The 26,318-nt window shown below is 37.0% G+C and overlaps 1 protein-coding gene across 11 annotated transcripts in view; it reads right to left on the bottom strand.

The window, feature by feature from the left end:
• TENM2 (teneurin transmembrane protein 2) overlaps nucleotides 1–26,318 on the bottom strand; it is a 1,087,321-nt gene that overhangs the window by 895,602 nt on the left and 165,401 nt on the right. The window lies entirely within an intron of this gene.

Genomic DNA, 26,318 nt, shown 5'->3' with positions numbered 1-26,318 from the left:
CTGAAATATGAAAATTATTTCTCAAATAACATAACCATATAACACAGAAATATCACTTCATTCCTCCTCTGACAAGGAGTGCCTTCTTCAGTTGTACAACTTTCAAGTTCACACATATACTTTAAACTAGCTCAAATTTCTTCTACTCCTACCATTAACCTCCCAGTATTCAAATTCTTTGCTTTTTCCCTGTCCAGGTCTCCCAAAATGGAGGTTGTTCCAATGCAGTTTTACCTACTACCACGACTGTCAAAGAAAAAAAAATAAAACCTGACAGTAGCAAGTAAAATAATCAGAAACTTAATTCAAATTCAATATAACAAAAATATTTTGACATGTGACAGATTGTTAGTGTTTAGGAAAAAAGAGTCAAAATTATTTTGTGCAAGTTTCGCCTTCTTTTATTTAGCTGAATATTTGCATAATTTCTCTATGTCCCAGTTGCAGACATGTTGCTAGAGACACTCCATCAACCAGCACATATCTGGGTGCAACTGAACAATGGAATAGTATCCTAATACTAAATATGTACTCAGTATTGTATATCTAAATATGTACCCAGCAATGGAGTTACATCTGCATTGATAGTGTATTTTCTTCCAATAACATTTTAATGTTATCACTAAAAAAGTGATATATTCAAGTGGTTTAAAGGCTCTTCAACAGAATCTGTTACTGCAGCCTGGAATCTAAAGGAAATACTACTTATCTCTCGCTCTCTTTTTGTTTTTATTATTAGAGTTGTCAAAAAAAGTATAAAATCATGTAGTTCGACTACATGAGTATCAGGAAAAGTGGAGATGTGCTTTCTTTAAACAGATGACCATAAAAAAAAAAATATAGTCCACATTGCTGGTCCTCCCTTTCATTATGAGGAAGAGCTCCTCACAATTTTCAGACTGCCTTAAGCCAGTCTTAGAACCCATAATGAGGAGAGAAAAAGGAGAAAGTGTTCTGCAATTCTCTCCCTGGCTCTGAACTCCACGCTGGAAACACTGCCATCCATAAGTGTTCCTCAGATCCACATAAATGAAGTCCTGCACTCCCAAAATGCTGAGACAGAAAACATACATTCAGAGCACTACCTCTTTTGAGCCCACTCCATCACCTTCCCCATTAGAAACAGAACATGGAGAAAAGAAAGGAGACAAAACCCCCCCATACTTTCTAGTCTGCATGAACCTGTCTCACCCCTAATAATACACTTCTTGGATTTAAGCATCCTACTGGATCCATACACCTGAGCTCTTTGAAAACACCTCTCCAAGGCTCAACGTATCTTTTAAAATCTGTGGGCTCTCTCCTGTCTTGATTCTCTCTCTCACACTCTGAACAGTTGTGGAAAAGCAGCTTCTCACAAATCCTCTGCTTCTTTGCTGTCCAGTGCTGCATCAGTAATCTGTGCCAAAGCCGCTTACGGAACAGCAGCCACAGACTGGGGGAGAACTGTCAGCTCCTGCACAGGGCTAGCAGTGATCTTAAAAAGAAGAGGAGATGGTGACCTATGAAGTAGAAACCCTTCGGAAATCGCGTTTGCCTGTTTTCCTCCCCTGCAGCTGACACCTGAATGGGTTGCTCATTTAGCGGCATAACTAAGGAGTAAAAGCGAATATTTTAAAACCTTGTTTGTGAGAACTGGTTAAACACATATTCTGGAAAATATCTACTGCCCTTGTAATTAGTCTGTGCAGAGTACTGTCCACTGAGCAATGTTTATAAAAAGGGAAATCCTTAGAAACTGTTCTGCTTTGTTTCCAGCCTGTAGCATTCCTTGCTTCTGAATTCTACGGAGGAATGAGTAAAGCTGTAGTCTGGTGTTATTCTTCAGAAGTATTAATGCATAAAATTACCATTTATTGTGAGGTATAAGACAAATTAAATTAGACAGAAAATGGATCTTATCTAAATACAATTTCTTTTTACTTTTAGTATAACTTGATTTCTTTAAAGAGGCTATATTCAGGTTGGTGAGAATTTAGGGAAAGAATAAAACAGAACACCTAGGATAGTTTCTATCTACTTGTAACAGCTATCAAAGTGACATTATACGCCTTTAAAATATATTGTAAAATTATTGGAATCATTCCAATGTTGGGATGAAAGTATAAACAGTATGTTCACAGACAGAGAAATTAATTCCTTGACTTTGCTCCTGGACTAGAAGTAGTTTTTTACTCTGGTTAAAGGAAGAATAGGAGAATATACAAACAAGAAAGGAGAGTTTCTATATGGAAAGGCTGGCACTTTTAGCAATTCCCCCGGCACTGAAATGGAGGCTGTAACACAAAGTTAGTAAGAAAGAATGAATTACACTAGTCACTGGTAATATGCATTGACAGAGACTGAAAGATGGTTATATTTATAATGCATCTTTAACAGAGCATAACAGTATGATTAGAGAAACAGAAACCTCCATTTCCCCAGGAAATGACCTAATTTTCATTAGAAGACAATTTTTCTGTCCCCTTTTTGTATAAAACTCGAGTTCCACACTGTTCATTCATGTAACTGTTCTGTAAATCAAGCCTAATGCTCTATTCATCCTCCAACATCTCTCTTCTTTCCCATATTGAGAAGCACTTAAGGAATAGGCTTCAGCTCTCCTTGTAAGGACCAGAAGGACAATCTAAAGGTAAAGGCACAGTCACCTGCACTGCCTGGTTCTGACACTCTGAATGGGAAAATAAAGGAGACAGTTTAAAGACGCAAATTCTAAGATCAAACACCAAAAGGAGTTTAAAGGTGATTTGGGATCTTAATCTGGTAATATTGGAAAAATAAATTAGAAATACAGTCTGTCACTCACGTCATCCACTAATGAAAGAGGATAAGGGCAAAAAATGTTAAAAAACTGTTTTTAATGCATAGCTATAACAAAGGATCCTCTGGATATCTGACACTGGAATCCTAATGATCTCTATGTTCTTTTAAATCAGTCTTTCTTTAATACACCACTCTCTGCCCCAGCATTTAATACAGGCATATCTCCAAGTAAAAATAATTCTCTACAGAATGATATTGATAATTACGTAGTTCATCAGCAGAGAATGAACAAACCAGCCTGAGAAACAACATTTCAACCATCTGCTTTCTTCCCTCTTGGTGTGAATTAAGAGGGAAATACAATACAAAATGCACTGCTCAGCTGAAACCAGTGGTTTAGAAAGCACAAAAAACATTCCTAATAAATGAGCTGGTCTTGTAAGAACCCCAAAGCCTAAAAAGCGAAATCGGTCTGTGCTTTTCTATCTGTATTCCCCTTTCCAATTACCCCTCATTCCTCTTTTCTGAACTCCTTGCCCCAGTTCCCTCAGCACACACCTCATTCAATCTCCTGCTCCTCTCAGCTACTCTCCTTGTCTACATCTGAATTAAACTGTTTCACCACTTTTCTGTTCTGCTGAAAGGCCAGGTGGACAAAATAACAACTGAAGGAGACATTTTTTCATTAGCTCAAGTGCCCAGCACACAAAAGCCTTGAATAGCCAAGGGGAACAAAAACAGTCACAACTGTGTTAAGGTTTAATTTACAAACCAAAAGCAACAAATACCACACACACAACTCCCCAGTTTAATCAGTAAATTCAGGCTCTGTGAATTCTCAAATTTAGTTTCCTTTCTAAATCGTCTTAAAGATAATTTGGAAGCTGGAAGGCCCATGATCATAGTGAATATGGTTACAAGTCATTGCAAGTATTCAGGGGGTTTGTGTATAACTGGAGACAAAGCAACATGTGATCAGTGTCCCCAGTGCTGCGTTTCTAGATTAATAACACAGCATGATTAACATGGTTTGCACGCAAACAGAGGTAGTTCCCTCACAGTAGGACAAACTGATTCCATAAACATTTCCAGTCATGTAATAGAGTAGTTGCTATGTATATTCACTTCCACTTCTCAGCTTAAGTAGCTAACAACTCTGTGTTAAATGTAGAGTGGAGATAATCTTCCATTCCAAATAAATTGCCATTTATTTATTTCAAGAGCGATGCTTCCAACATAAAATTCCTCTACGTAAGCAGGAAAACTTACTATGTCCTTATTCTAAATTTAAATTAAAGCATTTAATCTGCAATTTTTACCTATTGGATAAAGAAGGAGAACACTTTAAAATCCTTGTGGTTTGTTATGCATTGAAAGGTTAGAAACAATTTTGGCATGCACCACCTTATTAATTTTGGAAGTCTTAAAGATTTTACCACACATTTGCAGTACTTAAGACACTCTGGTTCTGGCAGGTCTCATCACTGTGGAGAGCAGCTGGACATGAAAACTGTGCTTCCCTCACAGCTATTACAAGACATACTTTTCTTCCCACTGAACAGTATTCAGAGAACGAAATCTGCAGAGAATCCACACCACACACCCAACACATTCAGTCAGAGCAGACACCATGTCATACCAACTCCCCTGGATACACAAACCTCCTTACAGGAAACTGTGTAGAAACTAGTTCAAACAATGATATATTCAGTGGCTAAGTTTTATATTGCAAATGTTGTAGGAACTGCTTGGAAGTTATCACAATAAGTCCTCACTTAATACTTTTGTGAGAGTTATCTTAAAAAAAATTCTTATGACAACCACTTTTTAACTTGTCTGTTTGTAAAAGATACATTCTGAATGTTCACTGGAAGTTCAGCTTATTGGTCACTTAATCACTGTTTTATCTCACAAGCTCACTTATTTCCAAAGTAAAATGAAGTTCCACATCCTTGTTCACCCACCAGATGAACATGGGGTTTTTTTTTCATGGTAGATGGGGGGAAAGGAGACATACATTTGACTCAGAAAAAAACCCCAGCTTTTCCAAGTGTCAAGACATCTGCCTTGCTTTTGCTTTACCTAAACTATTAGAACTCACAAGTTTTGGAGATACCCATAAAATTCAGAAGGTCCGACCCTTCCCCAAATTCTCTCACACTATGTATGAGTGCTTGCTGACAAGCCACCAGGCGTCTCATCCTGTTGACGATTCTGACCTTTATTAATTCAAGTCTGTGCAATCTCCACCACTGATCTGTCAAAAAACTGACACTTTGTCACGCTAGGATTTTGCAGGGAGCATTCTCAAATAGTTCACAGGGCATTACACTGAATCTATGTGATACCCAGAAAGGAAATTTATGGCTTTTGGGTTTTTCTTTTATATTTCTGTGGTAGGATGGCCACACATGTTGGAATAAATCAGCTCAACACTCAAAAAAAAATTGAAGACCAATCCTAATAAGTGGACAGCTGAATTATATCCATTTGTTTTTATAAAACAGTTTTCACAAGCAGGTTTTGTTTTTCTGCTGAAAATGTATCCCTAATGGCAGCAATAATAAACAAATCTTAACATCTTAAAGTCAAACCAGGTACAGTTTGAGGTCCTTATTTTTGGGTTCAGCATATAAATGTACTACACAGGAAACAAAACAACAGGAAAACAGTATAGCCTGTTGGCATCATCATTTGGAAAAGAACCAAGATTTGGGGAAACCCCTGCCTAAAATACTACACCACCTGAGCTATTTTACAGGTAAAATAACAGTAAGTGAGTTGTGAATATGTTAGGGAGATTCAAGACCCTGAAATTGTATAGGGTCTTTGCACTAATTCCCATAACACAGCAGACAGCTGCCATTAAAATTCTTGTGCAGTTATAACATGGGTGTGGTATTTTTTATAGCCACCTACAGCCAGTTTAACAAAAAAGCCAATAATAATAATAACAATAATAATAAAAAGTTATCCAGTGCATTACTGGCTTCAGCTCACTCCATGAATGTAACTAGAAAGAGTGCAAATTACTGAAACTTTTAATGGGGGTGGAGGATGTTTCTTTTATCCTATCTCTTATGTCAAGAATTCACGTGTTCTACAGTACCTTTAAATTGCCTGGAGATAAACACAGTATAAAAACAAAGAGGTGACCCCTACTGCTTTCTGCCAGTTAAACTCCAGAATTCACTCCAGAATGTCCAGTGAGCTGAATACAACTTTTGCATCTGTAAAAGGCTTGCAGGTATCACAGATGTGTGACCAGCTTGGTGTATGGCATCAACCTACAGAAATGCCACCTGATTTAGTCAAGAGATTTCTAGACCAGAAGTATAAACCCCAAAGGGACAAATTACTCCCACTTCAACCATTCCTTCACTAGGAGATATCGCTGACCCAGGAAAGGACAGTTTCCTTCCAAGTTTGTATTTTTTATTACACATTTCTCTTTAGGCTTTGAAAGACTTTGTGTTGTTCAAAGACAGTAACAGTGTTTCTTGCTGCCAAAACAATGTATCTGCTCAAAATAACACACCACAGTGATATTCCTTGCAATAAACTGGGAATATCACCCCATAACCTGTTCACTGTCATTACTGATACACTGTTTCCATTAACCTTATTTAGATAGAAAAATCACCAGTGATCAATGCCCAAAGAGAAGAATGTTCTCTTATTAGATAAAAAACCAGTAGTTCTGCCTCAAAACTACCAAAGTTTCCACATCCAAAGGACAGCAGAGCTGAAAGCAACTGCACTTATCTCCTTGCTCAGTCTTTTTCATACATCTGAGTCTGAAAGCAAGAAAATTATATGCTTTGTAGCTTTTCTGGGATTTGGAAATATCAGGGTTTCAGTAATCAATACTGTGTGTTGTGATCAACTAATGTAAACTGTTAAACTTAATTCGCTTTCAAAAGCTGTGCTTGCACTGATAAAGCACAGAATTGTTTCTCAGATGAAACAGAAGAGACTTTCAGCATCAGATGGATATCAGTGCAAAGACAACCTTGTTTAAATTCCCTTAATATTTTTATTGCGAAAAATTCAGCAACTTTCATTTCACTGCGTAACTGCAACTTTTCAAAAAATAACTAAGATGTTTAATTTCCAGGTGTTTTTGTCACATTTTCCTTCCTTATGGCCTTCTTCCCCCTATCAATTTTAGTCTCTTTGGTGTGGATTTTACTTCAGCTTTAATATGATTTCATTTAAGAAAATCAGAGATCATCCTCAAGGGAAGGAAATACATGTCATCAGCTCCACAGGGGAGAGACCACAGAAGCTGAACACGCAGAAATAAATCAAATACACAAAACCACCTACAATGAAGCAAAACATAAATGGCCAGTATTCTTGACAGATGAGTGGAAAGATCCGAGTTCTTTTTATATTTTTCATATTCCTGCTAAACTGAAGCATCCTTTGAAATCTCAGAACAGGTATTGGGCACAATCTGCCCTTGCTTAGCATTTGTGTTAGTTGGCCCTTCTTTCACACTCACATTAGACTTCAAAAACAGACTCATCAGAGAGAAAACACACACATACCTCCCTCTGTCTAGATAATACTGCTGAACATGAGCTACACAAGAAGTTATTTAGAACAGTACTATTTGTTGTATTTAAGTATCTTATGGTTCTTGCTCCTCTATTTTAAGTCTTGTACAATGTGAAAAAATCTCTGAAGGATGAAAGTATAGGAACAACATCACTGCACTAAGGCAGCCTCAATTTTTATCTGCTTTAACTTCACTGAAACTAAGTGAAGGAGATATTTAGTTTGCTTGAGCTAAGACTATGTCAGAACCTGCAGTGCTTTATTGACAAGTCAATTCTCTACTTGGAACACAACAGCTGTACACAGTAATTCTTCTCAGTATGGGTATACTCCCATTAATAAGAACATTTAGGGAGTTACATAATGGTTGCAGAAAGTTGCAGGTTGGACTGTCTTCACTGACCTTCTAGAACTTCTCCTCAGCATTCTACAGTCCTCTTGAGGAAAACACACTTCTTATTGAATGATGTGTTCAGAAAACACTTTTCCGTGCCAATACACAAGCATTTCTGAAGTGGCAAATGCAACTGGGAAACTAATGCTGCTGGACATTTATGTTTGTTCAGAGGACACCCTCTAAGCTTTTATTCCTGGCAGAAATCATATGGCTAATGTGTTTTTAGGGACCTTCTCTAAATAAAAACATTTTGGTTTTTGCAATGTTTTCTGTCTCTAAAGAGATTAGTGTTTGTGTAGGAAGGTTGGGAAAGGAAAGACAAGTTAGAATTACAGAGCAATTACAGACCACTCAGTTTTGCTTCAGCTCTGGGCAAACTTCTGGAACAAATACATTAAACTGACTATTTATAAGCACTTGGAGATTAACCATGAGATGAATAGCCACCAACACACAGGCTTCTTGAGAGCAAATCAGCTGTTTGACAGCTCAATCTAAATTCCTTTAACACAAACCTGGTAGCAAAGAGGAAAGTAGAAAATGTCATATCTTGACTTTAGTAAACCCCTTGACAATATCTAGCCAGATTGTCTTGCACAAGCTGAAAAAAACATGAGTTATTTGAAAACCCTGTAGAATTGGGGGAAAACCAATTGGATAACCATCAGGCACATTTATCCATGTCCTGGTACTATGACCTGTCTTCAATTATAGCAAAAAGATCCCAGTTAAACACTATCAAGAAGTTTGAAACCAAAGGAATAATAAAACAATACTGAATTGCAAAGTCATGAGGAAACATCACCAACAGAGAATGTGAAGAAGGACAAGAGTATTTGTTTTTCAGGATTTCTTACATCATTGCCAAAATAGAAAATTTAGAAGTGATGAAATCACTTTCTGAAAGACACATTTACATTATTTACTCCTAGTCCAGCTTCTTCACTCCGTCTCAAGCCTTTTTAATATCTGCAGAATATATTGGTGAAAGTCTGAAAAAAATTAAAGTGAGATGCCAACTGAATCCTGTAAATGGTTACAAATTGCAGGTCCCTCTTATAAGTTATTGCAAATCTGATGATAAAATAAAAATAAACATAAAGCACCAATTTTCTAAAATCACAGTTCCCAGTGAGAGTAAAGAGTGTTTGCCACTTGCAAGGTGCATTAATCAATTAAAGGAACCTCAAAATTAAACACCATAGTTTATCCTAAATGCTAATAAACACAGTAATCTCAGAAGACTTGGAAACATGCTGGGAATCTTTGCCACTAATTGATGTAATTCTTAATTCTCTTATCTAAGTAAAACCCAATCTTAGGAGTGCCAGTCAATTATCAAATTTTCTTTAAGTGTGGCGATAACATTTTATACTAGCAGGATCAGCTTGATAGCATGACATTACACTGCATGAGAAGTCTGTAAATAAGCTGATTTATCCCCAATAGCAGCACTTGGACTACCCAGAAAGCAGAAAACTCTCCTTCGTAAATCTTGAAAATATGGAAAAATATACTACAAATAACAAAAAAGCCAGACAAGAATAAGCTAAACATTAGAGCCACTGGGTAAACAGCATTATGCCAAATCTGCTGGGAGGAAAAACACCCAACCCAACAATAAAGTCGTATTCTCAGCACTACAGTACATAATCTAGATTTCAAGTACAAAACCATTATAATATGTGATTACTCACTGTCGTGAGTAAGGGCAGCTACATTTAAGGGTCTGTCAATCAGATGCATTGACACCTTCACAAAAGCACTGTGCATCTCCTATACACAACTTACTTTGTGGATAACTCATCAGTAGTTTGGTTTAGTGACTTAAACAAAATCCAGCTGCAGAAAACAAGTCTCCCGAGCCAAGGTGACACTTGCCTTTGTCATCTGCCATACAAAGTATCAGGTCTGATTTCTATTCATAAGAAAATGACAGTCACCAACCTCAACTCTTTTGAGCTTGGCATAAAACCACACACAGTTCTAGTAAGTGCAGTTCGTGGTCCAGGAAGGAAAGTCTGAAGTTAACACACAGTTAAACACCTTCTGTAGTCCCTAGGATGAAACCTTTTCCTTGATAATGCTCTGTTTTTAGACAAAGAATTTGCCTAGAGAACTGATCAAAGAAATGATCTGTTGGACAAGAAGATGAAACTGCACATCTTTTCTGATATATTATTAAAAAGTATCACTGTACCACATACTTTATGATTCTACTAAAGAATCTACTCAAACAGAGATTGTTGTTGGGCTTTTTCCTCCCTTTTTAGAACTGAAAGGGGTGTTAGAGGGTCTTTACTACCTGCCTTTTTGTTAAATGTGCCCAGCTTTGAAGCAAGTATCTCTGAAATGAGGCAGATGGTGTATCCTTTGAAGTACCAGCTTATTCAAAGCAGAAGTAAAAAAAAAAAAAAAAAAGAGAAACAGCTCTATTGCAGTTACTTTAGTATGCAATGCCCTTTTAATCTCATAGGGATGACCACAGAGAATCAGAAGATGAAATCATGATTCCTCTTGCCACAGCTTTGCAAAGAGAGAAATAGAACTACAAGGAATTGGTTCAAGCTTCTCAATGTGCTGTATGGAAGAAAAGCTTCGTTGTAATGATTCCACATCTCACAGTGACAGAGGGGATGAATTACCATAATGGCTTTTAAATCTTCAGGAACTGTGCAACTTTAAACTTCATACTTTCCAGTGTAAAGAAAGATGAAACAGTGGAATCTAGCCAAAGGATCAATCTCTAAGGAGAGGAGAATCTGTCTTCTATCAGGAAGACTGAACCAGCAATATCATGTATTGACAGGTCAGTATAACCAGATTACAAAAAAATAACAAAAGACAGGACAAGAAGAAACAGACTCAAGTTGCACCAAGGAAGGGTTAGGTTGGACATTAGGAAAAGTTTCGCTACAAAAAGGATTGTAGAACATTGGAACAGGCTGTCCAGGGAAATGGTGGAGTCACCATCCCAGGAGATATTTAAAAGAGGTGTAGGTGTGGTACTTGGGGACATGGATTTAGTGGTGACTTGGCAGTGCTGGGTTAACAGCTGGATTCAGTGGTTTCAAAGGTCTTTTCCCACCTAAACAACTCTATGATTCTATGACTGAGAGATGCCAGTTCAAGCAGAAAATGTGCACAGTGAATACCAGACTGCTTTTCAGAGAGACAAAAGAGTGGGGTTCTCCTAAGGATCAGTCTCCTCAGATGCTGCAATAAAAAGTAAAGACACCTGAGGAAAAATCTCTTTTGGTGACAGCAGGTTCCCCTGAGCTAAAAGTGCTGCCTGCTGGCAAAAAAATGCTAGCTTGGGATCCCAGCAGGAAACATTCAAAAACGTGCAGTGGCTAAAAGCTTCTGGTTTTGTAAACAAAACGACATTTTGCCAGCCAAATGGGGTTTTGCAAGTGCTTGCAGCTCTAATATAAAGAACACTCTAAAAAGAGTAAACAGTGGGTACATGTAAGTACCAAAAGCTCATCTTTTTTTTGTCACTTAAATAATTAAACCATATCTTACTGACTAATGAAGTTATTTAAAGACATCAGAGTAACATTCCAGCCAGCATAAGCAACTGTTTTTGCCTCAAGTGACATGTTCACAGCAGCAGATTTTATTATTTCCTCATAAAATTTGTTCTGTCATTTCTGCAAGAGTTATTTTCAGCCTGACAGATAAAACAGTAAGAAAATACATACATGCAAAGCTTCAAATGAAATGAATAGTGACTCATCAGTCTGAGATTACTCTTATAACAAAAAGAGTCAATAAAATAGCAATAAACATACTCGAGAGTTCTCAAGTGATATGCAGGACTGGCAAAAGAAGTACAGTGTGGGATACCTACATGTGATAGAGAGGAATTGTCTGGAAGATAGGAAGACTATGGCCTAAAAAGTGTCATAGGGATCATTTGCATATCACTCAAAAATATCCAAATTACTGAACAACTGGTTTTTACTTACCAAAATAACCAGATAAGAAAACTATTTTTAGCTGTGCACTCAAATTAGGAAATTGGCCACCGTGTCTCCAATGTATTGGTACCTTCTCAGCACACAGACAATAGGAGAGGGGAAAATGCTGGACTAATTTTCTGTTCATGGAACACATCTCTTTACCACACTATTTCATAGATTATCATCACCCCCAAGGTTGGAAAATGTAGCAAATTTACATGGGTTTTTTGGTCTGTTATTTTATAAAATAATTTTTTTCCCCAGCTAATTTAAGGAATTTTAAGCTGTTTATTCCTTCTACTGCAAAAGACCAAACATGAAGCTCTAAAAGAGCCAACCCGCTTTGCCATCAAATACATTTAACACAGGCCTGGAAATACAGTTTTTATAGTGTTGTCTTGTTTCAGGTGTCTGCCACACAGGAATGCTTCACTACTTCTTAGGGTGAGTTTGTTTGGTTTTTTAAGGCACATGGAATTCATTCTTGCAGTTTACATAAATCTCAACTTTTTCATTAGACATAGTGAAGAGCTCCTGCTTCCTTGGCTGAAAAAACCCCAACCAAAACCAAACCACCAAAGGAACAAAAAAAACCCCTGAGACATCAAGACATTTAAATCTGGAAGAGCTACCCACCAATATAGCTCAGGCTTCATTTCAAAAGCTAACCCGTTCATAAAAATGAAGTGACTGAAAGAATGTTATAATCTACAAAATCCCTTGACTGTAATGTAAGCTCAAAGAGGTACAATATGGTATCATAGCAATAAAGCCTGTTTTAAAGGTTTTCTTTCCCATCTGTAAGGAAAGAACTGCTCTAGTTTAAAAAGATCCAAATTACATTGAAAACTTTTGTAAGGGCCATACTTTCCTCTGTCAGTATTCCAAGCTTTAGTCACGAGACTGAAGAGTTAGCAATGTCTGGGGAGGGAGGGTGGAGCATGTTTTGGGTTTTGTGGGGAGGTTTGTTTGTTTCATTGTGAGGGTGTTGGTTGTGTGTTTTTTGTATTTCTGCAGGGTTTTGGTTTTCTGTTCAGTTTGGGTTTTCATGGTTTAGTTTCAGGGGGGTTTTTTGAACAAAAGGGCTCCCCCTCTATGTAAATCACTGGACTCAGTGCACAGCCTTTCCTAACAAATGATGAGCTCCAGCCCACATTCGAGTGGTTCCCAGGTCCTCTGCCAGACTTAATCCACCACATCCACTTTTTTTCTTGTTCTGAGGAATTCTTAACTGGACAGAGTTGCCCAAATGTGGTCACAGGTCCTTTTCTCTTCCCTGCTGTTTCTATTCTGTGTTAATACAGCCCAGAATAGAGTTGCAGCCTTTTCCACAAAGGCAGACCGTTGAGTCATGTTCCACTCCCTGTCCCAACAGGACACCCCCGCCTGTCCTTTTCTGCAAAGCTGCTCTGGAGCCTGTTGGCTCTCAGCCCCAGCTCTTACGTGGTGTTACTCCACCACAGATGCATTGGCTGTTTCTGAATTTCATGAGCTTTCTTTCACACCATGTCTCCAGCTTAAGAGTAGCAGCACCGCTTTGTAGTGAAACCATTACCCTGGATTTGGTATCACTGACAAACTTGCAGAGAGTACTCCCTGTTCATTCCCATCATTCAAGCTGTTAATAAGGATTTTTACCAGCACTGGCCCTTCTGTTTCAAGATGTTGATAGTAATTAGTAAGGAGCTGCCAACTTTTTACCCACAAGTCCTGCCAATTTTCCACATACCTTGTAATCCTTAATGCAAACCATACCCAACCCACCTTGGCTAGGAGGATACACCTGGTCAAAAGTCCCTGTGCAATCAGGAACATATCACAACAACAAGTAACCTCAGAAAGGTGCCAGGTTGATCAGGTACAATTAGGCCTTGCTAGACTGGTGGCTGATGCCTCCCCAGATCCTTCTCTTTGTCTTTTTGAAAAGGAGAATGTTTTCTTTTTTTCCCCCAGTTATTAGGAACCCACCCCATCACCAAAGACTTCCTGTCATCAAGAATTACAATAATAACAAATAACATATGTAAACCAACCTAAAAATCCTATTTTAAGCAAACTAATCTGTTTGCATAACTTGACACCCTGTGAGCTCAGAAACCAGCTAGTACTCAGAAAGCATATATTCTTAGTTTTCTCTTAAGTTTTTCTTCATTCAGTCTGTTCTTGCCAATTTTCAGTGATGCTTTTTTTCCATGCTCCCTCTCCTTTTTCATCATTTGCTAAAAACCTGGTAAGCAGACAGAAATGCCACTTCAAGTATTTCAGTACCATGTCTGGAGCAAATCTGTGTATGCAATGAAATATCTCCAGGGCTTTGTTTTTAACAACTTCTTTACAGAACTATAAACTTCACTCCCAAATCTTTCTAATCATTGTTACTGCTTATATAAACACCTGACATTGAAGACACGCTTTTGGACTATATTATCAGAGAGGAGAAAACATCCTGTGAAAAGAGTGCAGAAAGTGTTTTTCAGTCTTCGACAGTTTGTCATTTAGTAATCTCTGTGATTCCTTGAGCTGCTGAGATTCACTTTGGTCAGACACACAGAAAAAAAATATTTTCAACTAATGAGTTACAACACCTGTCTGATACCTGAGAGTAAAGAGTATTTATTTATTTGTATGTATGCTTATTACACACCCTCCCACCAAACAGGCCTTTGAATGCCAAGTGACCAAAGAGATGAATCAATACCCTGGTGTCACCCTTTCTTACAAACAGGGAGAGAAGCAGTCTACCAGACACTCCTCTATGGCTTTATGAATCAAACCATGTGTGGCTTTATGAATCAAAGCTGACACCTGCAATTGCACTCAGAATTACAGAGAAAGACAATGCAGTTGTCAGACAAATGATTTAATACATTAACTGCAGCTCTTCCCATTCAATAGGCAGGCAACCAGTTACAGTGTGCAGATGTACACACTAAATTGTAACTTAATCACATGTTCAAGGATGTTTAATCTAGAGCACAGATTACTCCACCATAACAAAAATCAAGTCCTAAACACACACAATTTCAGCAGGTAAATGTGGCTGGGCTATTCTAAACACACAAAGCATTTAACTTCATTTAACAACTACGGAAAGACTGGGTGAATTCAGTTAAAGTTATACCCGGACACAGAACTACACCTTAAAAAGGCTTTTCAGTCTCTCTGTGCTAACTTGATTAACATAACCTAGCAGCAACACCTTGTGTTGCTGAGATGCACCCACTGTGGACTACTACAGCGAGTTCTATGTTATTTTTTGCTTCAATGGGAGTGAAATTAAGCAATAGGGTAAAAAACTTCTCCATGCATATCATCTTTAAAAGCCCCCATACAATGCTCACTGCCCCTCAGTGCTCTAGTGATACTCCAGCAAAATATCAGCAGGTCAATGATATAGTACAGTGGGTCAGTCATATTAATACTGCAAGATCCCAGATGACTTAAGTAACCAGAAGGATGGCACTGCCTCCCTAGTCCCATACACTATAATCTACAAGGACAAGATCAATTGAGACTGGAAATGAAAAAACAAACTAACAAAAAAATCCCACAAAAACAAACAAAAAAAAAACCCCACAAACAACCTTTCACCTCTTTTTCAGTGAAAACCAGCTTTGTGAAAGATGATGAACAACATGTACCTCATTTCTTATTAACACCACATTTGTAACATGAACTGAGGAAGCTGTGATAGCTGCGACCTCCCACAGGTCATTTGTAACTATGTCTCCTATGAGTTATGAGCCTTTGCCATCCATGGACTAACTTCAAACTGGTGACAGTAATGAGACAAATATGTATTAGCTTCATGCCTCTGAAATTGTAATGCCCCGAGTGAATCCTTGACATTTACTATTTGCAATTTCCCCTCATGTAAAATGCAGTGTAAAAAACAAGCAAAATGCATGAATGTGTTGGCAAGTAATTTCAACTTCATACTGACTCATTAAAGTTAAAACACAGTCTTTCCCAAATCACTCAAGGAATAAAATTACCACATAGAAAAGGAGATGCCATATCTGGTAATATCTTGTTCTGTGACTTCAACACCAATCTTTGGTCAGTTATTCTTAGATTTCCCACAAATACTTGAAAAATTTCTTCACTTGACATTTATTTTGGTCGTCACCCTGGTCTTTCGTCACTCAACTTTCAGGGTGATTCACTTCCCTGCTTTTGGTGGGAAGCAATTCTCCAGAAGCAGATGGCTGCAGGTGCTCTGTATTTTAATTCATTGATATAAACCAAGGTAAATTTTGTGTAAACTGAACCTCCCTCTACCCCAAAGACACTGCATTTTTGTTACATAGAAACAACCCCTTGCAATTCCCACCATGCTATCTCAGAACTCCCTAACTAGGAGCAGAATATCTATTTACAGTGACTCCAAAAATATCCTGACAGTCTATTGGGTAAACAACCCTTATTTTGAAAATCTTATATTATAATATGTAGTTTAAAAACCCGAACTGATATTTTGTCTGATGGACTGTAATGGATCCTCAGGAAATAACAGGTATCTTGCAGTCTCTTTATATATAATTATGTGGTGACTTGATGTAAAAATCAAACTGGATACACATAAAATATCATCAATCTACAATTACATAGGCAATTTCAGTGTCCTATTCTAGATCACCTGTCAGTAATTATGGAGTGTTTCTCAGCTTACACTAAATAATAAGACATTTTTAATGTCTGTAACCATTTCCCAGTGCATCCTATTGAGGCCAGGCTTCTTACTCATAATTCAGGCATAATTCCTGTACCCCCCAGCAGGGAGTACAAGATCATGACTTCCTTATGAAATGTAATTCAGGAAGTACAAAACCTTTTTCCCCATCCTAATTCTGTATGAAAAGCCACATAGCTGAGACACTTATTGTGTAATATCACTGTATGATGCTTTCATATTTACCTGGTAATTCTGAACATATGGAGTAGATTGGTTATTGGAGTAAATAAGGCCACTGAACACTGCAGACAACCAGGCCCATTCCTATCCACTCCTCCTGCAAACCACACTCTCTTTCCAGGCAATAAATATGTGCCTGGAAGGAAAGTAGTAACTTGAAGATTATGGACTTTTAAAATTGGAAAGATCAGTCATAGATTTCTATAAATACTCTGTTCTCCAAATAAACATTACAAAAGGCTGTGAGATATGACACACTATAAGCAAAGTGGTGCTTAGGGCTAAAGTTAACAGGAGGTCTAACTTAACACAGTCATCCCATATTAAAGTACACACACACCACACAGAACAACTGACAATAAATCAGATGTCAAATCAAAAAGGCCCACGGACGCCAAAAGAAATAAAAGGTTGAAATATGAAAAACAGTTTGACATGAATGCTCCATAATTAGCAACTAAATGATGTTTGGCACACTCCCGCAGGTAGAATTTTACAAGGCACTATTACCAGACATATATAACAATTAAGAGACATACAAACTGAAGGTTCACTGGAGTATTCTGCATTTTTTCCTCACAGTAGAAGAATCATGTGGTTACAGTCTTCAAAGTGAAATTCTGTGACATGAACTAAAACACACAGTCAGCAACTCCCAAAATACTTCTCTGGGATTTAACATAAAAGACTCACAACTAAGCTGGTTGAAAAGTCCAATCAGTCTTGTCAACCTTTCCATAAAATTTACCTTCTCAGAATGTAAAAAGACCCCATACTTGACCATCTTAAAAGTGTTAACTGTAAATTCTACTCAGTGAAAGAAGAGAAAAGGTTTCTGGATTTGCCCTTAGTTAATCTGAATGATCAAAGAGTGTTTACTAAAGTAAACATATACACAGTTCAAAATACTTAAGTTAAGAATATGCTAGTAAGTGTAGGTAATTTGGTAATATTTTGCAAACAGTATTTTGATCCAAAAGTACTTAATTGTTGCAGCTTTCAGAGACAATTACTTCAAGAGACTCTCCAGCTAACTTCACTCTATTGTTTTTAATGCTATTCTTACATTTGAAATGCAGTTCCTTCCTAATACATAAATCAGTTTAATTATGCTGCAATTACTTCCTTTTTAGCACTGTCCTTTTGTCTTGCCCTGTGGAGGAGGTAAACCTGATACAAAATGCCACTATAAATAGAAGAAGAAATTCCTATTGCCTGGCAATCCAGAAATAGCTTTCACATTAGAGACAATTCCTATTATGAGTGGGTTAACTATTACTGTCAGTGGTCTCCTGGAGTCCTACATGGAAGTAGCAGCACAAAGAACATTAATAGAACAATTATATAAAGAGACAAATCTATAAAATATGAGAAGCACCATTAGGATGTGCAATTGTACAGCACTTTGATGACATTCAGCACCCAAATCAGGGCACTGACGGGGTCTAAAGGTTTCAGCCATACAGGATGTCAAAACAAGGTACCAGGTAGCTCAGAAAAGGAAAGTCTACAGCTAAGCTGATAACAAACAATGTAACTCAGTCATGCTGTTCTCCTTAATGCTTGTATATAAATAAATCTTGCTATAAGTGTACATTTTGGAACAAGCAGCTAAAACTTGATTTGAATATGTAAGAGAAAAAGTATGTGCCATTTTTAGAAGACAACCTAACTCGAGGTACATAAATCATTTTAATTTCAGTATTTATTATCTTCCAGCATATTTTTGCAATTTTTTTCTCCCCTTTGTACTTCATCTTTCTTGTCTTCTTTACAGTTAGCGAGAAGAAAATTACAGGAGAAAATAGGGCTCTACCTCTTAAGTTTGTGTTATAAATTTTTATCCTTGTTCTTCATCTGCAATGATCACAGCTTCTTGCTAGATAGGTTACAGTGGTATTTTAATGGGGAGAACCAAAAGATTAACAATATTATATTGCATATATACACATACAGATTATTCTGGTTGGGCAAAAAACCTATTTTAAGCAGGGATTAAAAGAAAATCTATAGCCTGGGAAATTCACCAAAAAATCAACCTTAATAATTTGATCAGAGTGTTCACATTCATGCACAAACATTAAAAGTTACTATTTTCTTTAATTCTTACCAGAAAAAAACAAACAGCAAACACAATAAAGTATTAAAAGTGAAAAGTAGTTATTTTCAGACTCAAGAAAAACTTCTATGGAGTGATAAAAGATCAAAGACCTCTGAGTCACAGTCCCTGGTATCCAGGTAACAACAGATCCTGGCATCTGCCTTTCCTTATTTATTTGTGTGATTAACAAATAGATATGTGAGTGCCTTAATCCCCGAGACATCTACCCACCTACCACTACTAATTGACTGATTTTCTGCAGCCCACACTGGATATGAATCTGAGGATAAGTAGTAACAAATAACACATTTAGAGAACTCAGAAAATCTTCAATACATTACATAGCCTGGATTATGGGCTGGAAACTCAGTTATCACCAGTAAGTAATCACTCAAAGATTTCTGTAAAACATTAATGCTTTTTCTGTTTTGATTCAAGTTGTACTTGGTTATTGCTCAAAAACTTGCCTTCCCTGAAGGACACTCCACTCCTACTTTCACAACATCCTAAAATACTTATCTATTCAGGCCTAGCAAATTTTAGTCTGGCAGTATCCCATTACTAATATTCAACCATCAGCACTAAATGTTCATATAAAATAAGACTGTATTTTTCTCCTTTTCCTTTTAAATAATATTTTCCTTGAATAATTTACTGATTTCCACCTAGAGTATGTTACTGAGGTGGTCTCTGAATATATGTTCCCTTCCTTATTTTAAGAGATTTTAAGTCCTATCTTAAATTAACCCTTAATTCATTTTCATTCACTTCAGAAGGGGAAAAAAAACCCAACCCACCATGTGATAGTATTTTTTCAGTAGTTTTCATTTATGTGTTTCAACTGTGAATAAAATAATAGATATATTTACATGTGACTTTTCCCCCATAAGACTCTACCAAAGAACTTCAGCATTTTAGGAGACTGGTCTTTTTCTCCAAAGACTTGGGAATATGAAATTATTTACTTTGGTCTCCAGCAGGTTGTATCCAGGGTAAAGGGCTGTTTACCTTTTCTATATGAAGGAAAATCACATGAGAAAAACTTCATAGAGTACCACCCTCATGTTATTTTGGAAATCTCAGAAACCTTCCATTAAGTTTGTGGATCAACAATTTTATCCATGAATTTATCGTCTTCAAGGTGACAGTAATTTCTGGACATCAAATCCCCAAAGTTACTTGAAGCAGACTAATCATGTCTCCAGTTTTTAATCCACATTAAAGATGGTGCTGCCTCTCTGACCCGTTTCTGCTCCTTCCAGTCCCTCAGATTGGATTCCCTATATGGATTAACAGATTTCCTTCCTAAAGAAGTAGTTCTAATCCTGTAAGGGCTGCTTTATCACTTCGTGTTCACTGCCCTGGAATTTCTCATCTTTAACTTTCCCATCTTCACTTTTTTTTCCTGCAGTGAGACACTGAACTCATCTGTTGTTTCCATTAAGAAATAGAACAATTTTTTAGATTCCACTCCAGGTTCCATATTTTAATCAACATCTCCAATGCAAATATTTAAAGCCTCATAATCCTCTCAACATCTAGGTGCTTCAGAAACAACAATGGGATAAAATGGGAAACAAATTCTAGATTCACCAATGGATGTGCACAACAGTATCAACTGCACAAAGAGAAAACAAGCTTTGTACAGCACTTCTCTGTGGGACATTTAGGAAGGATATTTGAAAAGCTTCTCTTTGTCCCTTCCAGAGTGCTGGTAGATGAAGATTTTCCCTTGAGTGTTCCAAATGTCTCTGGAAGACACCACAATGGACTTTGCTGTGCTTTCTGTCACAGCAAGAGGACTACGCCTTACCTGGAGCTTATTTGAGAACAATGAATTCTGCAGCTTTAAGAAAACAGTATGAAATGTCAGAGATGCTCAGGTGAAATATTAAAAAAAAAAAAAAAAAAAAAGAGAAAAAAAAAAGAAAAGCCCAAACAAAACCAAAACCACCCCCATGTATGTACACACCCACACAAACCACATTCAAATGCAGGTTTTCAGATAGTTTCATCTATGGACAAAAGCCAAGTGTGGATTTGCAGGACAGTTCAGAACACTGAGTGTATACTGAGTGGTAACCAAAGGTTATCCCTGAGGGTGAACCCTAAAGTAAATTCCAGGAACAATACCGGGATTACTTCCAAACCCAGGCTACAGCATGATCAAGTCATCTTACAAAAGCACTCGGCACCAGCAAACTGAGCCACCTCACATCTTTTATAAAACTTTCAGCTTCAGGAAGACTGCAGCTGGGCTGCTTTGAGTAATTTTTAAAAACAGGATAATAAAATATTCCACACCGTCATTAGATGTGGCCTCATGAACTGCACAGAGAGCCAACACTGCTGAGGAGCAAATCTGGATGGTAATCATGGACTGCTGAAGTAAACCAGCATTTAAAATTAATTTTTATTACAAATATTTTACATGAGATCTTGTTTCATGTGGATTTTTTTGGTTTTTTTCCCCGTCCTCTCACGCTGTCATTCACAAATTCTGACAGGACTTTCTGCCTCTTCTCACGTCACCATCTAACTGCACAGAGACCTCAATACACAAGATGCCTTCAACTGATCTCATTGAACTTACAAAGCAGGCCCAAAATAGAAAAATCTGAAATAAATCCATGTGAATCTGCAGCAACACCAATGAAAACTAAAAAGTGCATCATGAGAAACTGATGTGAAGTATTTACTGCCACTCAGATATTGGAAGGGATTAGTTATGATTTCATGTTTTAATAGGCTAAAGATATTTTCTCATATCTGTGAACTGCACCTGATATAACGTTATCATTGTACCTCAGGCTACACTGGACTTGATTTTATTATGTACTGATTTTGGGAGCTACTTTATTTCTGTTATACAAGTTGCTGAGCTGATTCACAGAGCTTACAGCTCAAACAGCCCTTGGGAAAGAAGAGATCAAGAGTGTACTACAGGATATACACTAGTGCTCTTTAAAGGATATACATGAATTTGAAAAGGGTGTTCTGTGACTCCACAGATGTGACAGAACCTTCTGCATAACCATTAATTCAGTCCCATTGCCTCTGCTCACATCCCTCTCTTGTGCTATGACAAATTACATTTCCCATTTTGTCTGCTTAAAATGCTTTTTCTATTTAAAAAAAGTCATGTTACATATTGCCTGGCCTGAAATGTTGCATATATTTACCTCTGGGATGACTGTGTGCTGTATTTTACTTCACAATAGCAATTGATTCAACTTTTCATGCTGTTTTTTGTTTCTGACCTTAACAACACAGTATCAAAAAGTCAAGAAAAATTATACCTCCCTAAATTCTGATTGTTATTTGACATAAAGGAAGGGGTGAGCAAAGCAGGACTGATTCACGATTTTTTTTAAATTATATAGTGATTATTAATATGACAATGTTCCTCTATACTACCTTCTCTTGTTTGCTAACTAAAACAGCAATAAATTCCTACATAATATTGTAATGTCATGTAAATTGGGTAGTATCTAGGTAGTAGGCCAGTTCAGCACTTCCAAAAGTTGCTCTGCAGAAAAAAAAGACTCAAGGTGAGCAAAGCATCACAGACATTGGTCAGGATTTTCCCCACACTGCCAAACCACTTCCCTGATATGCAGTGCAGATTTGGTTAATCTTTTGTGCTTTGAACTCCTGTGATTTAATGTCAAAGGTCTCACACCCAGTTATGAACACTGCCTCAGCACTTCCATTCCTTGATTAAACATTAAGTTTTGGTAGTCATGAACTCCCAGAGCAGCATGTAAACTTCTTGGAAACACTTTTAATGCAAAAAAAAAAAAAACAAAACGATAAAAAGCCAAACCCAAAACTTGAAATAGCATACTCCTTGCTGGGTTTAAGTGAGGTTAAACATTAATTCAACTTAAAGTACAATACAAGTGGCCTCAGCATACTGTATTTAAAGCCATGGAACATAGATTTCCATTTATATATTCCTTAATATTAGAAAACTACTTAGTGACTGGACACATCAGTATTTTATGCATTTTGGATTCACTGAAAATAACTAATATTACCAAGACATGAATTGAATTTATTCTAGTACTGACAAATAGGAAAGCTAATTAGTGGCAACAATTTACTTCAGAACAGTGTTTTTATGATTTGCTGGGTTATAACCTATAATTAAATGTACTTTATGTGTTTATTCCACCAAGATAATTGATATAATGCATAATGCAAGATGCTTTAGGGCCACTTTTCTTAAAATGCAATTAAAAATAAACCACACTGTCAAAGACAGAACATGTTGGACATTTCGAGGCTCCAAATCTTTATGTCAGTGTTACGTGGTTAATGAAAACAAAAGAAAAAGCTGATTTCTTTCAAGCAGCACAGACAAAATCACACATTACATATGCCTATATGTAACCAGACTAAGCCTAAGAACATTAAGAATAACCAACTTGCAGTTGGTTATAGCAACAGCAGTTTCAAAACCCGCTAGTCAACTAAGGGAGTGTTTTCAGAAAGCCCTGAGCACATCCCCTGGAAAGATTACACCATTCTAAGGGATTTTCATTCAGTCTTATGTTATGTTTCAAGTGAAGATGTCTTGAGAACAGAAGAGATACAGAAGATTAAATCACCAAAAAAAAAAAAGTATTTATAATGTTTCAATCTGCAGATTTAATTACATAATTAAGAGCCAAAAAAATTAAAGCCTGTTTTAAACTTGTGTGCTAACAGCATACAGAGATTTTCTTTTTTAAAGCAGCAAAGAAAGATTGTACATTTAATGAAGCTATCACTGTGACAGTCTCTAGAATGTGTTATTCTTGCCTTTTGAATCACTACAAGTTGGTTTAGGTTCTCTGCAATCTGATTCATTTAAAATCCTAGTCCATGTTCTGATATCATTCAGCAATTAATATTTCCACTGTTTTCAAGAACAACTACATTGTTATTGAAAATAACTGACAAAGAAACCTGTGACACTTGAACTAAACTTGAAATAAAATGGGAAACAAAAGAAAAAGCGGAAGCCATGGGTTGAGAGACAACAAAATGAGTACAACTGTGAAAAACAATAAATATTTAAGCTGGATGTGGCATAACAAATAGTAGCACATTTTTATTTGAAGTCCATGTACTCTTCCAAGCTTTCAAGTGTTTCAAAACAGTAGAGAACTAAGCACATGCAGAACCGTATCTTCTAAATTTCAGTTTTCAAATCACTTGTTATTTTCTTGGAATGGACTAGGTTTTGAAATTACCTCAATACCAACTTAGTTGGTATTAATTAAGCCAAAACAGGTTTTATAAAATGATGAAAAAGAAAGGCCTGGACTTAAAACTTCTCAAAACCCCCCCATTTCTTACGTACTTGATGTAGGTGTATTAAGAACTGCAGTATGAAATTCAGAGCTGCAAAATGCCATGAAGGTTGATAACACTGAAATTTTTTGAAGACCAAGTGCCTCTGAGCAAAACAGCACTCAAGTCAGACAGGAAAAAGTCAATGTTATCAGGCCTTACCACAAGCACACAAGTAGATATATTATGAAATGAATTTCAGAAAAGCGTTCATTTGCAATACCAGAATGTTGTAAAACTGATGTATTACAGGCTCAAAATATACAGGTTTTTTTTCTGGAGCATCTTCATTAGAAGTAAAAGGACACACCAAGTTGTCCACCAACTACTGTGGGTGAAGTGGCCTCATAACTTGTTCTTGTCCTCTCTAACCAAGACTTCCTTAGTTAATGCTGGGACAGAGGGGATCACTGACATATAATTTGGGGTAGTTCTAAGGATACCTGCACCAGAACTATTTGATGAAAGGCACATGGCTACGTGCAGCTTCATACCGCCACATACAGACAGTATTTGAAAAGTATTCTTGGGTCTTGGAGTCCCCCAATAACTGGAGCTGCAATCTCCCAAACACATCTAAATTCTTGCATTTTGGCAGGAAGGGAGAATTACCATGAATGGAAGGGACAGACACAAATAAAATATTGGTGTAGTGGAATCCAGTTACAAAGACAGATTAGTAGAGACATTCTCATGAATATCCACGCAGAACATCCGGGAACAAATAGCCAGTAATCAACCACAGTCATCCACAATAACCTACACCCTTCCATCACATAAACCACTCATCTGAACTCTTTGAATTCGTGATGGGTAATGAATTAACTGACAATTAAATAAGCTCAGCAAGAGGTTTGTTTGGGATTTTGTTGTTTGGTTCCCCCTCTTCCCCCAAAGAAGTTAATATTACTGGTTAATACTCTTGTCCTCGTGGATACAGAAGCACTGCATAAGTGCAGACATCCTTCTGGCTTCTGTCTACCCAATTTCTCAGAATGTCTTGAATTTGTTACAGAAATTTTGACAAATGAAACCATTATTTTCCAGTGGGAAAGCGCCCAAAGCACGAAATGGAAGCAACAAATCACTTGAGATACTGTATATAAAGCTCTCAAACTCATATTCAACTTTATAACAAAATTAATATATACAACCTCCCCTAAATAAATAAATTCTATACTAATTATTTATTGAGAAAAAATAATGAACAGATCAAATCTCAGAGGGTACTGAAATACTTTTCACATGTAAATGCTACATCAAACCACTCATCACCTCACTGAAAAAAAAAACCTATTTGTTACATTTACTGCAAAAATCTTCAAGTCACGAGGACCCTGATAGTAAGCTAAGTGATACATTTTTCCATAAGCAACACATAAATAAAATTATGTTTTAGCATGTAGCTATCAGATCTTCTGTTTATTTCATTATGCTGGAAGGATGAACTAAATGAATGCTTTTATTTTGACAGAGAACCTCCTCATCCTCTCTCAGCTTTCTTCTCACTTGTAAGGATGTCTTAGCCCCCCTCTGTCAACTTGAAAGCTCTTACTGTCACCAGGCAGAAAGAAAACACCTCGGTGTGTATGAGGACTGTCGTATGCCAATGGATTTGGCTGTCAGGCACTGAAAAGCACTGTCACTCAGTGTCAGAGGACTAACAAAGCAATTATCAAAAAGCCCACATTCATGCAGCTGAAGACATGCAGATTAAAATGAGACTCAGGCAAATCTAACTAGAAAAATATCTCCAGACTAAAAAGGTGTGACTTTCATACAGATTTCACCTTTTTTTTTTTTTTAATCCTCTACAGGAACAAAAGAACCCTAAAACCTCCGTTCATTATTTGGGGTAAATATTTGAAGTGATATTTCAAGGGCAATACTATTAACCAGCAACTATGAAAACATTATTTTTCTATTGTTAGCTATAAAGGTTAGAAAAAACAATCACTTTGATGGCTGGTCAGGATAAAAACCGGTCAAAAGAAGTCGTGGAAGAAGGTAAATTTTTAAAAGATAGGATTTTGTATGAAAAGAACTCCAGATAGCTAAGCAGTTGTGCCAAACAAGGAAAGGCAAGATAAGAGCACTAAAATCAACCAGAAAAGTGCAGCTACCAAGAACATGGCATTTAGCTGCTCAAGAAAAATGTTCACAAGGAGTAGTATAAAACTTCTAGAGAAGAAAAGCAGAGAACTGCAAAAGAGCAACTGAACAACGTTGACATTCATCTGTTCTAAGGAGCAGCAGAGGACAATCCTTTCACAC

The sequence above is a fragment of the Pipra filicauda genome, unplaced genomic scaffold, assembly GCF_003945595.2.
Source record: "Pipra filicauda isolate LSUMZ 115617 unplaced genomic scaffold, ASM394559v2 scaffold3_size10097308_pilon, whole genome shotgun sequence".
NCBI lineage: Eukaryota > Metazoa > Chordata > Aves > Passeriformes > Pipridae > Pipra > Pipra filicauda.
This window is presented reverse-complemented; position numbering and strand designations above follow the sequence as displayed.